The 15,195-nt window shown below is 40.9% G+C and overlaps 1 long non-coding RNA gene across 1 annotated transcript in view; it reads right to left on the bottom strand.

The window, feature by feature from the left end:
• LOC149982775 (uncharacterized) overlaps positions 1-14,429 on the bottom strand; it is a 58,826-nt gene extending 44,397 nt beyond the window's left edge. The window contains exon 1 of the long non-coding RNA XR_016496515.1: positions 14,347-14,429. This is a non-coding gene — a long non-coding RNA (uncharacterized LOC149982775). The remainder of the gene's footprint in view (positions 1-14,346) is intronic.
• Between the last annotated feature and the right edge of the window lie 766 nt (positions 14,430-15,195).

The raw sequence follows: 15,195 nt of genomic DNA, 5'->3' as shown, positions 1-15,195 counted from the left end.
AGCAAACAATGAACGTGTGCATTTGAGTGTTGCATAAAAACACAGGATTACAAAAATACTAACTGAGCCGACGGATTCAGTTTTTCATTTTTTAAATGGATTTACCGACAAATTAAAGTCTTCCTGTGAATTTGTTATTTAATTTTTCAGGCTATATACACCCCGTTGTCTTTAGAAACATTGTGTGTGACATTGGATTGTGAGAAATGATCTACATAATAATGAAAAAATAAAAAGATATATATATCAAAAAGAAAGATCTTTAATTCCTATTTTCCTGAGCGGGGGGTGGGGGTAATTCTTGTTTGGGTGGTTCTGGCACAGGGTTTTTGTTGGTTTTAGTTTTCACCCTCAATCAATACCTAACAGGAAGAGCATTAATCAGGTTTTTCATGTGGCGGTACAAGAGGTGGGCCGGAGTATTGTCCACATGTGAAAGGCTGGCCGGAGGGCCGTCCTCTGGCGTTTCTTTACATTCACCTGCTGGGCCCTATTCGGAGAGAAAGGGACACAGGCAAAAGGGTCCGTTAGACGGGACTGTGGTTTAATGAAGGGCTCCTTGTAATCTCCATAGTGGCTCACAGTGCTGGCTGTTTGTACATCTATAAAAGCTTCCCTCTCTCTTTCCCATGGCTATTCAGACCCACAGAGGACCTGAGACAAGACCAACAGGGCTGCCCATAACATAACTATGAGCTAATGATATGCTACTCTAATGTGTGGAAGAGAGAGAGAGAGAGAGAGAGAGGGGGGGGGGGGGGGTCTAGGGGGAGTGAGAGCGAGATCAATGGTGAATTGACAAATAGAAAGACATATTTCTGATCAAAAGTGTCAAACCTATTCTTATCATAATGTGATTCTTTAACATACATATTTGTAGGTTTTCATGACATTCATAGCAGACATATGGATTGATGTAAGCTATAAGCTTCCTAATTTCGGCATGGTCATTATTAACTTCTATGTTATCCATAACCATATACACCCCACACTGGAGAAATGTTCCAGTAAAAGTTGACAAATGCGTCCTTGCATTCCTTTACAAAGAGTATTGTCCAAAGCATCAGGCACCCACACAATAGTACTGTGACACCATCTAGTGGTTATGAAATGTAATGTAGTTATCACTAACGCTGGGTGACATTTGCCTTTGTGAAGGTGCATTATCACACATGCACACACAAACAACAGGAGGTTGGTGGCACCTTAATTGGGGAGGACAGGCTTGTGGTAATGGCCGCAGTGGAATGTGGTGGAATGGTATCAAATACATCAAACACATGGTTTCCATCTGTTTGATGTCATTCCGTTTGCTCCATTCCAGCCATTATTATGAGCTGTCCTCCCCTCAGCATCCTCCACTGACACAAACACACACACACTTTTAATGAATTACTGACTGGCTGAATACCCGTGGCACGAGGTGGTTGGAGTTGTCAGCAAAGCAGCATGACAGAAATATGATGCCAAGTTTTCAAACTACCGGCAGTTTCTTTGAGAAGATATATAAAGCGATCTGTGCATTTGAACAACACCATATATACACCTATTTCAGTTTTGAACAGATTCGTCATGAATGAACTAGTGCACCTGAGAGACGCAACAAGTATGTAGATGCAAGATTTGAAAACACATGATCTAATTTATATTCAGTGCTGTGAAAAAGTATTTGCCCCCTTCCTGATTTCTTATTATTTTTGCACATTTGTCACACTTAAATGTTTCAGATCATCAAACAAAATGTTATATTACACAAAGATAACCCAAGTAAACACAAAATGCAGTTGTTAAGTGATCATTTTATTTATTAAGGGAAAAAGCTATCCAAACCTTCATGGCCCTATGTGAAAAAGTAATTGCCCCCTAAACCAATAACTGGTTGTGCCACCCTCAGCAGCAACAACTGCAATCAAGCATTTGCGATAACTGGCAATGAGTCTTTCACATTGCTGTGGAAGAATTTTGGCCCACTATTCTTTGCAGAATTGTTTTAATTAAGCCACATTGGAGGGTTTTCGAGCTGATGGCCGGACATTCTCCTTCAGGATTTTTTGGTAGAGAGCAGAATTCATGGTTCCATCAATCACAGCAAGTCGTCCAGGTCCTGAAGCAGCAAACAAGCCACAGACCATCCCACTACCACCACCATATTTGACTGTTGGTATGTTCTTTTTCTGAAATGCTGTATTACTTTTACGCCAGATGTAACGGGGCGCACACCTTCCAAAAAGTTCAACTTTTGTCTTGTCAGTCCACAGAATATTTTCTCAAAAGTCTTGGGGATCATGAAGAAGTTTTTTTTGCCAAAAGTGAGACAAGCCTTTATGTTCTTTTTGGTCAGCAGTGGTTTTTGCCTTGGAACTCTGCCATGGATGCCATTTTTACCCAGTCTCTTTCTTAAGGTTGAGTCATGAACACTGACCTTAACTGAGGCGAGTGAGGCCTGCAGTTCTTTAGATGTTGTTGTGGGTTCTTTTGTGACCTCTTGGATGAGTCGTTGCTGCGCTCTTGGGGTAATGTTGGTAGGCCGGCCACTCCTGGGAAGGTTCACCACTGTTCCAAATTTTCTCATTTGTGGATACTGGCTCTCACCGTGGTTTGCTGGAGTCCCAAAGCTTTAGAAATGGCTTCGTAACCCTTTCCAGACTGATAGATGTCAATTACTTTGTTTCTCATCTGTTCCTGAATTTCTTTGGATCGCGGCATGATGTCTTGCTTTTTGAGATCTTTTGGCCTACTTCACTTTGTCAGACAAGTTCTATTTAAGTGATTTCTTGATTCAACAGATCTGGCAGTAATCAGGCCTGGGTGTGGCTAGTGAAATTGAACTCAACTTTCCAAAAAATGTGATTAACCACAGTAAATTCATCATTTAACAAGGGGGGCAATTACTTCGTCACATAGGGCCATGAAGGTTCGGATAGCTTTTTTCCCCTTAATAAATAAAATGATCACTTAACAACTGCATTTTGTGTTTACTTGGGTTATCTTTGTGTAATTTTAAAATTTGTTTGATGATTTGAAACATTTAAGTGTGACAAATGTGCAAAAATAAAAATAAATCAGGAAGGGGGGGAAATACTTTCTCACAGCACTGTATATAGCTAGCTAACATAGTGTCACAAAGCATGATGCACAAGCCAGTTAACTTTCATTCTGTAATAACTTCATATTTCTGAGTCAGACACTAGTTTAGAAAGACTTGAAATTGGCATGGGAGCTAACTAGCTAGCAAGCTACCAGCTAGCTATACCTAGTTTCTTATCAAATGTGGATAAATGATTCACTTGACCAAAAAATCTACCAAACTATTTCTCAATGTTTCTCAAAATTACTGTAGCTGGCTAGTAAATTTGATCATGATAAAATTGGCCATGCTTTTTTGTCCTACCAGTTCCCCGAGAAGTTTTTAGCTAGTGTAACCCTCTGTCCTTCGAGTCTTGTTGGGTGTATACTGAACAAAAATATAAACGCAACATGTAAAGTGTTGGTCCCATGTTTCATGAGCTGAAATAAAAGATTCCAGAAATGTTCCATAAGCACAAAAAGCTTATGTCTCTCACATTTACACACACATTTGTTTACATTCCAGTTAGTGAGCATTTCTCATTTGCCAAGATAATCCATCCACCTGACAGGTGTGGCATATCATGAAGCTGATTAAACAGCATTATCATTACACATGTGCACCTTGTGCTGGGGACAATAAAAGGCCACTCCAACATGTGCAGTTTTGTCACACAACACAATGCCACAGATGTCTCACGTCTTGAAGGAGCGTAAAATTGGCATGCTGACTCCAGGAAAGTCCATTAGAGCTGTTGCCAGAAAATGTCATGTTAATTTCTCTACCATTTCTCAACGTTGTTTTAGAGAATTTGGCAATATGTCCGTCCGGCCTCACAACCGCAGACCACGTGAACCACGACAACCCAGGACTTCCACATCTGGCTTCCTCACCTGCGGGATCATCTGAGACCAGCCATCTGGACAGCTAATCAAACTGTGAGTTTGCACAATGGAAGAATTGTTCCACAAACAGTTATAACCGTCTCAGGGAAGCTCATCTACGTGCTCATCGTCCTCACCAGGGTCTTGACCTGACTGCAGTTCGGCTTCAAAACCGACTTCAGTTGGCAAATGCTCATCTTGATGGCCAATGGCACGCTGGAGAAGTGTGCTCTTCACGGATGAATCCCGATTTCAATTGTGCCAGGCAGATGGCAGACAATGTTCATGGCATCGCGTGGGCGAGCGGTTTGCTGATGTCACCATTGTGATCAGAGTGCCCCTTGGTGGTTGTAGGGTTATGACAAGGGCAGGCATGAGCTACAGAAAACGAACACAGTTGCATTTTATCGATGGCAATTTGAATGCACAGTGATACCGTGACGAGATCCATTCATCCGCCATCATCACCTCATGTGTCAGCATGATAATGCACGGCCCAATGTTGCAAGGATCTGTAAACAATACCTAGAAGCTGAACATTTTCCAGGTCTTGCTTGGCCTGCATACTCACCAGACATGTCACCCATTGAGCATGTGTGGGATGCTCTGGATGAACGTGTGTGACAGCGTGTTCCAGTACCCGCTAATATCCAGCAACTTCGCACGGCCATTGAAGAGGAGTGGGACAACCTTCCACAGGCCACAATCAACAGCCTGATCATCTCTATGCGAAGGAGATGTGTCGCACTATATGGGGCAAATGGTGGTCACAGTTTTCTGATCCATGCCCATACCTTTTTTAAGGTATCCCAAATCAAATCAAAGTTTATTTGTCAAGTGCGCCGAATACAACAGGTGTAGACTTTACAGTGAACTGCTTACTTACAGGCTCTAACCAATAGTGCAAAAAAGGTGTTAGGTTAACAATAGGTAAGTAAAGAAATAAAACAAGAGTAAAAGGACAGGCTATATACAGTAGCGAGGCTATAAAAGTAGCGAGGCTACATACAGACACCGGTTAGTCAGGCTGATTGAGGAAGTATTTACATGTAGATATGGTTAAAGTGACCATGCATATATGATGAACAGAGAGTAGCAGTAGCGTAAAAGAGGGTTTGGCAGGTGGTGGGTGGCGGGACACAATGCAGATAGCCCGGTTAGCCAATGTGCGGGAGCACTGTTTGGTAGGCCCAATTGAGGTAGTATGTACATGAATGTATAGTTAAAGTGACACTGCATATCTGTGACCAACAGATGCATGTCGCTATTCCCAGTCGTGAAATCCATAGATTAGGGCCTAATGAATTTATTTAAATTGACTGATTTCCTTATGAACTGTAACTCAGTAAAATCTGAAATTGTTGCATGTTGCATTTATATTTTTGTTCTGTGTCTGGTTTATCAGGTCCCAGGCTCCCATGACTGTTATGATTATTTATTTACAAGTTAATTACAATTATGTTTTTGCTTTCACACCATCTGTACCTAATAGAGCAGATCTAGTCTGACATGCGGAAGTGGCGTCTGGCGCAAGACACTCATTGGGAGGGAGACTAGAGCAGACCCAGAAGTTCTGACTGAATGGACGCACAAATGAGCACCCAAGGATGATCCTTTTACTTTGTGCTGTTATAATTTATACTATGAAATCCTGCGATTTCATTGGGGCAGTTCCTCCTCATAGCAAATAGCTGGCAAAACAATCCAAGTAATGTTCGCAAAATATGCTATGCACCCACAGAGGCAGAGTTGCTGCTGCTGACTGTCACTGTTCTTGCCATAATATGGACTTGGTCTTTTACCAAATAGGGCAATCTTCTGTATACCACCCCTTGTCACAACACAACTGATTGGCTGAAACACATTAAGAAGGAAAGAAATTCCACAAATTAACAAGACATACCTGTCAATTGAAATGCATTCCAGGTGTGTACCTCATGAAGCTGGTTGAGAGAATGCCAAGAGTGTGCAAAGCTGTCATCAAGATAGAGAGGGTGGCTATTTGGAAGAATCTCAAATATAACATACATTTTGATTTGTTTAACACTTCTTTGGTTACTACATGATTCCATGTGTTATTCATAGTTTTGATGTCTTCACTGTTATTCTAAAATGTAGAAAATAGTAAAAATAAAGAAAACCCCTTGAATGAGTAGGTGTGTCCAAACTTTTGATTGGTACTGTATATATATATATATTTTAACCCCCTAGTGTCGATGTCCACCTCAGAGAAAATCAAATTAGCATAATAAAAAAATCCACATTGAAATCGTCTGTTTAAAATAGAAATACTGTATCCGTAAGGGCTCAATCTCTGGCTGCTCAATCCACCGCATCCGCCAATGTCAGACCATGAGACTTCCCGAAATTCGGTGTTCTCACGAGAAAGTATGTTGTGTCCGAACGGTTTGGCCTACAAACTATGTATGACCACTATATTGAAAGATGAGACTCTCGCGAAAACGTACATGCCGGTTGTTTTGATCTAGGACGCTCGCTCAAGCTTCACAAGACCAGCTGGTACCAGTTTAAAAAAAGATGTAGGTATATATGGAAATAGTTTAGTGTGAAAATAATGTGTTCAATATTTGGAAAAATTATGAATTAATTGGAATTAATTATAATTACCTGATATTTCTTATATATATCTCCGATATAGTACACACTTCAAAACAAACTTCCTATAGGCTAATAGCAGTAAGGCCAAATTCAATATTTCATCAAATCATTTATTTTGTATTTTTTATCCCGTAATGGTGTCTGTCGTAAGATTCTAAATCAAATAGCTAAATGTCTTTGGTATGACCGCCTTAAAACAATTCACCAATCACAAGTGTGGCAATGCCCCAATGGGCGGGCACTACTTACAGAATCAAATAGCATACCATTTAAGGGAAAAACTCTCCTCAATACGCAGAAACACAAAGCCTTCGCTATTGAGCGTGCACGTGGTGTGAGAATGAGTACTGCCTAACTTCATGTATCAATGTAGCCTACAAAATGCAGAAATAATGTGTAACATACATTTTTCTAAATGTAGTAGTAGGCCAATAACAACTGAATATGGTCAAATCAATCTGTGATACCTTGGAATTGTTTGAACCAAATCAAGCAATTAAGCAGAGCATTGTTGAATTGGACTTTAAGAGGACATTATAGAATTGGTGGACCCATTAGTGTCATAGGTTAAATCAAATTGTCTTTGTTGTTAGTGAAAGGGATAGGCCTACTTGCAAAGCCTACAATAATATGGCATATGCACATACCTTATTTTATTAAAATAATTAATTCATTAATTTATTCCCTCATTCCCAGATGATCGGAACAAAAATGATGACAATTATGCTTCAGTGTGCTCTTTTTGGAAATTAATATAATTCTAAATCCTTGCATGAGCAACAGACCTCAGATAGAAGCATTCAATTAAAAACGGATCTAATAAAATATGCAGTGTATTATATGCCAGTTTAATAGACCATATGCTTAACTTGGTCCCAGGATATCATATGCTGTTGTTTAACTTGTCTCAGTCACGTCAAACTCCGATCTTTTAGGTGTTCACTAAAAGTTTAGGACTTGCATTTGCAACATTTATCAAATAAAATTGCCAAACTTCTAGTGTTTTTAAAACAATTCAAGTGTTCTATAAACATAGCATTTGTCAGGGGAAACAGGGTACTGGTGACTTTGATGGCTGATTCTTTTTGTTGAAGTCCCTGGAAGCCTTCATACGTGTTCAGTGGGGAATCGTCACTGACCATTTAATGCTTTCAGATGTGAGGGAGAAGTTATTTTCAGATGTGAGGGAGAGGTTATTTTCGCATGTGAGGGAGAGGTTATTTTCAGATGTGAGTGAAAAACAATTATGTGATTATAGTGCAGCACTTTAGCCAATCAACACCCAGCTTCTAAACCTAGAATAAAAAATGTGACTAGAGACTCAGGGTAGTCTATACCCTCCATATGCAATATTAGAAAATACTGTAACCTAAATATTGAAAACAAATGCATGTATGTCATGTCTTAGATTAGCCTAACTATTTAAAACTGATAGTGTTAGGACACGCCTAACACTAGTCTTTTATTTTTTGCAAAAATAAATCTAAGCTTCACCACATGGAATACAGCAATTACAATATCAGACAGAAGTACCTTACACTACAGACCAGTGGAGGCTGGTGGGAGGAGCCATAGAAGGACGGGCTCTTTGTAATGGCTGGAATGGAATTAATGGAACGCTATCAAACAGATCAAACACATGGAAACCACATGTTTGACTCCGTTCCATTAATTACATTCCAGTCATTACAATGAGGCCATCCTCCTATAGCTCCTCCCACCAGCCTCCACTGCTACAGACACATGGAACACATATGGCTTGTTAATTGCCGGGAATTGGAAGTATTGATATGTCATAGCAATAAGGCTATACAAATGATTCTCATGACAATTCAAATAAGGATAACAAAATGTAGCTCTAACAAAAGGTTTTGCTTTATATTAATATGCGTGTAGATATGCAGATAAGGATGTCAGGATAAGCCTGCAGCAGGCCTACTCTACCTGGCATAGGTGGGGGATCAATCATCGCTATGCGTTATTAATAGGCTAATCAGGTACTGTAATTAATCAACCAAACAATCTCTTAACACAGAAACTGCTCTATTCGAACACTTGCATACCGAGGTTTTCAAATAATATATTTCTGAATAGATTTTCTCTGCACTTCTCTGCACTTGGATATGCCCTTCACGGTTTGGCTATTCCTATTGTCTTCACGCCAAGTAGCCTATATCCCGACTCAATCTCCATTCCAGTACTAGCTACTCATCTACAAGAGGATCCTAATCAAGATGCCTATATTTATTTTGAATCAAAATAGTGAAGAAAACCTCCAAACAAAACCACAATGAAAATGACATGGGTTGCATAGCCTACCTATACTCTATCTTCATTCAGTCAACCTTGTGGCTCTTCCCAATGGATCCTCTCCATCTCTCCATATCTCACACACGCACACACACACACACACACACAAAGAACACTGCACAAGCAGGTCGTACATTACTCAAGCAGTAGGCTTGGGCGGTATACCACCTTTACATTTGTTCACAAACATTATTTTGAGTATGTTTACAAAGACCACATGGTGCAAACATGGTGGTGATCCACTGTTGAGCAGCACAGGAGAGATGATTAAGTTACTCTTGAAATTCGCGACTAATGTGTGCCAGCTAAATATCTTTAAACTATAAGTTTGCTCCAGCTCAGGGCCTCAGCTATGCATTTGGTTTGCTAACTTGCAGATACCGCCCAATCCTATCAAGCAACAGCCTACATGCATCCATGTTGTGAAATGGGCTGGCTATTTGGAAAGGTGCGGACATGGCACTTTGATATAAAGGGTCATTTGGGAGACTGTAGGGGCTGTGTACTGTGAAGGATTGGACTGTAGGGGCTGTGCACTGTGAAGGATTGGACTGTAGGGACTGTCTACTGTGAAGGATTGGACTGTAGGGGCTGTGTACTGTGAAGGATTGGACTGTAGGGGCTGTGTACTGTGAAGGATTGGACTGTAGGGGCTGTGTACTGTGAAGGATTGGACTGTAGGGGCTGTGTACTGTGAAGGATTGGACTGTAGGGGCTGTGTACTGTGAAGGATTGGACTGTAGGGGCTGTGTACTGTGAAGGATTGGACTGTAGGGGCTGTGCACTGTGAAGGATTGGACTGTAGGGGCTATGTACTGTGAAGGATTGGACTGCAGGGGCTGTGTACTGTGCAGGATTGGACTGCAGGGGCTGTGTACTGTGAAGGATTGGACTGTAGGGGCTGTGTACTGTGAAGGATTGGACTGCAGGGGCTGTGTACTGTGAAGGATTGGACTGCAGGGGCTGTGTACTGTGAAGGATTGGATTACATCTTTCTCCGCTTTTCACTCGGGATGGAGACAGTCTGAGTGACAGAACACAATATGGGTCTTCAGCTTGTGTTCACACACACACACACACACACACACACACACACACACACACACACACACACACACACACACACACACACACACACACACACACACACACACACACACATACACACCACACACACACACACACAACCTTGAATCACGGTCTCTAACGCAAACATTTCTAGTAGGTCTACAGCTAACATTCACACACTTATGGCTCCATTCAAGAACAAAAGCAGAAACATTGCCATAGCGAATTAGTCTTCAGGGTGAATGTGTTGAAAAATTCCATCCAATAAATTCTCCATTTGTATATCTGATAGGGGATTCTTGAGTGCACACCAAACCATTGTCAACCAAGGACGACTCTATTAGACTTCTATTAGACTGTGGCCCATGTGATTTCAGCAAACCCTCAAGTCAGTATTTTGATTGAATCCTGAAATGAGTTGAAATGTGTGAAATATCCTGCCAATAGGTTGACAAGAAAAGGCTGGCTTAGGGCTTCTTAACATTCCCTTTAGGATGTGAAAATAAAAGACTGGCCTTGGGGTTCTTAATATTCCCTTTAGGATATGAAAATAAAAGGCTGGCCTTGAGGTTCTTAACATTCCCTTTAGGATGTGAAAATAAAAGACTGGCCTTGGGGTTCTTAACATTCCCTTTAGGATGTGAAAATAAAAGACTGGCCTTGGGGTTCTTAGCATTCCCGTTTGGATGTGAAAATAAAAGACTGGCCTTGGGGTTCTTAACATTCCCTTTAGGATGTGAAAATAAAAGACTGGCCTTGGGGTTCTTAGCATTCCCTTTAAGGATGTGGAAATAAAAGACTGGCCTTGGGGTTCTTAACATTCCCTTTAAGGATGTGAAAATAAAAGACTGGCCTTGGGGTTCTTAACATTCCCTTTAGGATGTGAAAATAAAAGACTGGCCTTGGGGTTCTTAGCATTCCCGTTTGGATGTGAAAATAAAAGACTGGCCTTGGGGTTCTTAACATTCCCTTTACGATGTGAAAATAAAAGACTGGCCTTGGGGTTCTTAACATTCCCTTTAAGGATGTGGAAATAAAAGACTGGCCTTGGGGTTCTTAACATTCCCTTTAGGATGTGAAAATAAAAGACTGGCCTTGGGGTTCTTAACATTCCCTTAGGATGTGGAAATAAAAGACTGGCCTTGGGGTTCTTAACATTCCCTTTAAGGATGTGCATGCATATTTCATGTATAGTTAGGGGGTGCATTGAGGTTGTAATTTAATTTAGGACCAGTTAGGTAATAAAGTAACAATTTACTTGTATAAACACTTACTGCAGCCAGAATTCCTGACTCTGACTTCACTCTCTGTGTGTGTGTGTGTGTGTGTGTGTGTGTGTGTGTGTGTGTGTGTGTGTGTGTGTGTGTGTGTGTGTGTGTGTGTGTGTGTGTGTGTACAGCCTGTGTGCGTGTTCTGTATCGCAATAAATTTGAAGAAATTAAAAGCCAGCTATTAATTCTGCTATTTTGGATGGAGGTATGGATGAATGGATGGATGGATGCATGTGTTTCCAGGGGAGAGGAGTAGGGCTGGTCTCCTGCCTGTTTACTATGCACCTCACACAAAGTCGGCCTGTGTTCCTCATTTAGTTACTGTACAGCTGGGGAGCTGGCACAGAGCGTATGCAAATGTCTCTGGATTTGAATGGAGAGGAGGTAGACACAAAGCTCAATTAGGGAGAGGGGTGGAGGGGGAGCGGTGGCTGTCTGAGGGGGAGGGGAGAGAGGGTGTTTAATGCCAAACTGGCTGGCTGGAGAAACATACACACTCAGACACAGAGATACACATATGCATTACGCACAAACACACAGATACACACACAAACACACACACAGACACACACAGGCATACTCACAATGTTGACACTGTACCAGTGTAATTCCATACAAACACTCTAGTGGTGGTCAGTTCTGCTCTTGGGGGTGCTGTATGCCAATAGTCACCTGACACAACGCCTGTCCTTAGGGGAGCTTCTGACATCACCACAGCCACTCATGGTCACCATGGCGACTACTGCATCAATGGTGGGTGTGGAAATTAAAAAGGGGTGGGTATCATGGGGAGCAATAATTAATATTCACATGAAGGGAATTTAAATAAGGAAAATAAGGAATTAACTGAGTGTGTCTAAGGATTAGGAATTGATACCTACTATACACAAAGCATAATTTCATTCCAATCTCAAACAAAATGGTATATCATATTCTGCCTCAATGACCACTGCAAATAATTGAATGGCATCCAATAATTCTGAGGAAAATGAAGGACAACCATGTAAACTACAACAACAAACCCAAAGATAGGAACTCATCCTTTCCGTCTGCACTCTCATCATCATTATCATCATCATCAACCTGCTCAAATCCTGGTCTTCATCCTCATAATAAATGCAGAATTCATCACTGCCACCACCACAATCATCACCACCACCATCTTCACCACAACCATCATCACCACCTCCACCACCACCATCATCATCCTCACCACCGTTACCATCACCATAACCATCATTACCACCACCATCATCATCATCACCACCACCATCATTCCTGTAAAAATGTTCCTCATAATAACCCTAATACTGACTGGGTCCACAACAAATCAAATCAAATTTATTTATATAGCCCTTCGTACATCAGCTGATATCTCAGTGCTGTACAGAAACCCAGCCTAAAACCCCAAACAGCAAGCAATGCAGGTGTAGAAGCACGGTGGCTAGGAAAAACTCCCTAGAAAGGCCAAAACCTAGGAAGAAACCTAGAGAGGAACCAGGCTATGTGGGGTGGCCAGTCCTCTTCTGGCTGTGCCGGGTGGAGATTATAACAGAACATGGCCAAGATGTTCAAATGTTCATAAATGACCAGCATGGTCGAATAATAATAAGGCAGAACAGTTGAAACTGGAGCAGCAGCACAGTCAGGTGGACTGGGGACAGCAAGGAGTCATCATGTCAGGTATTCCTGGGGCATGGTCCTAGGGCTCTAGGGCTCAACATGAGGCTGATTGGTCGAGTATAGATAGCTAGTCGACCCTTTGAACATGGTAACCACCTTACAGAGGACATGCAGCTTGTTTAGAGAACACTTAGAGCTTCTCCATGCATAAAGAATAAAAAACAGTAGGCTAGTAGTTGACGTGCTCATTTCAATCATATAAAACATATATTCACTTTAAATAGATATCCTTTAGGCTTTGGTATTCAGTTTTGTGGTATATATAATGCTAGTAAAATATGTGTGAATCAATCATTCGGATAGCAATATACACTACAATCAAATCACGATGACAAGATCACAAAAAGCAGCATCACACTAAAGTACAGCCAACAAGGCACTACCCATTCCCCACTATCATTGCTATGTCGTCAGTTGATACTCAAATTTGTGCTAAAATACTATCTCATTCTCTATGTAAGACTGTGGAACCAGCACTGTCACTGCCTCAAGCTTTTTATATGGAGAAATATGTTTACATCATGCAGCACAGGCTAGAGCAAACGCAGTTCATTTCCGACTAAATGAGAGTAACTCAATCAGGGTATTGCTCAGATCATTTGGCTGATGTGATGATGCCAAAGCAACCCTGCGTGATTTCCCACCACACAGTCTGTCAGAACACATAGATACTGCCTTTAGTCACACAGACAGTAATATGTAGAAGACTCTCGCTAGCTCTCTGTCTCTCTCACACACAGACACACACACAGTTTTATGGTATAATGCTAGTAAAAATATGTCAATTAATCCCTGTGATAGCTCACACACACACACACACACACACACACACCCTCCTGTCAGTCAATGTGTGTATTAATGATTTTGTTGCACAAAAATAAGTTACACACAATTATAATACAAATAGGGAAACTAGGCTACATCACAATGTTAGCAATAGGAAATTGTATAGCTGTATGCTATGTGACTTGACACAAAACAGAGAGTAACCTCATCATTGTTGTTTAGTCTGCTAAAATGTCTCAGAATTAAATTCAAATGTTCCTCTAATTTCTCACTGCTGAATCGTGCTTGAATAGGGGAAAAGCAACCTAAACGCATAGCTAGCTGCATGTTATCAAAAACAGAACAACCACCTAGAAGTGAACACGGACACACGCTTGCGCGGGCGCACACACATGCACGGACATACGCGCAAACACACAATAGACTATAAAACGCTGCTACGGGCTCATCAATAATGCATTGCACTTCATGTTTATGCAATACACAGGGGGGGAAACGAGCAGTGGGTGTAGTAGATACAAGCTCCCTACATATCACGCCATACTAAAACCATATCTGTAAATAAAACGCTCAAACGTTAAAGTTTGAATATTTACCGCCGATTGAGAGCGCGTGCAAGAGTGATAAAGATAGAAAAGTGAGTTTCACATCGGCCTACCTGTTAAAGCATTTCCTTTGATTTGGTTTATGCAGGCTTTAAGGCTTCATGATAACACCGCACACAGGATATACAACTGTAGTGCCATGGTGATATGCAAATGATTGGCTCTCGCTGAAGGCAAGTATATTTATTATTCATAAATTACTAATGTTTATGCAAATGATGGTGTACGGAATGACTGAGTAGAGTGGGGGTTGGGTTAACCTTTCATTCTATTATAGTAAACATTTTATTTAAATTGCTGGTTTTCCTCTTTCAATGCATACCTTTCTCAGATACAATCAAATGAACCAATTTTGCATATATTGCTTTGACTGACTATAGGCTAATTGATTTCCCTTTTATGTTTAGTCTATAGCCTATAATTTCAGTTGGGAAGTATCTGACAAATAAGCAAATAAAATTGTTCTCCAAAAGAGCAAGACTAGGCATACTCAAAAGAAAATAAAGTAACATGGAACATTTATTGGAATAATAAAAACGAATTACTATGTGCTGACAGACAGTGCCTAACAACAACTAACCAATCCTCTTAGCTGATGCTCAGTTTTTGCCCAATTGAATAGCCTACCTCTGGGTATGTTAAGTTCTACTTTAGCCAAGAAGATAGTTTTTGTATGTATCCACACCTACCAATCTTTACATTTTTACCATTCTTCTTGGCTTCTCTCGCTCTCTCTCTCTCTCTCTCTCTGTGTGTGTCCTTTACAAAAAAAGATTGCCGTTTTGAAACTACAGTAAAAGTGCAGTAACTGTAGTCGACTGTGGTATTTTGGACGCAGTTATTGCAGAATAACTGCAGTTATACTGCAGGTACACAGCTACATTACTGCAGTAAAATTATAC

This window comes from Oncorhynchus mykiss, chromosome 6, assembly GCF_057628025.1.
Source record: "Oncorhynchus mykiss isolate SJ-2025 chromosome 6, ASM5762802v1, whole genome shotgun sequence".
Taxonomy (NCBI): domain Eukaryota; kingdom Metazoa; phylum Chordata; class Actinopteri; order Salmoniformes; family Salmonidae; genus Oncorhynchus; species Oncorhynchus mykiss.
Note: the sequence above shows the minus strand (reverse complement) of the source record. Positions and strands in the feature narration are given on the sequence as shown.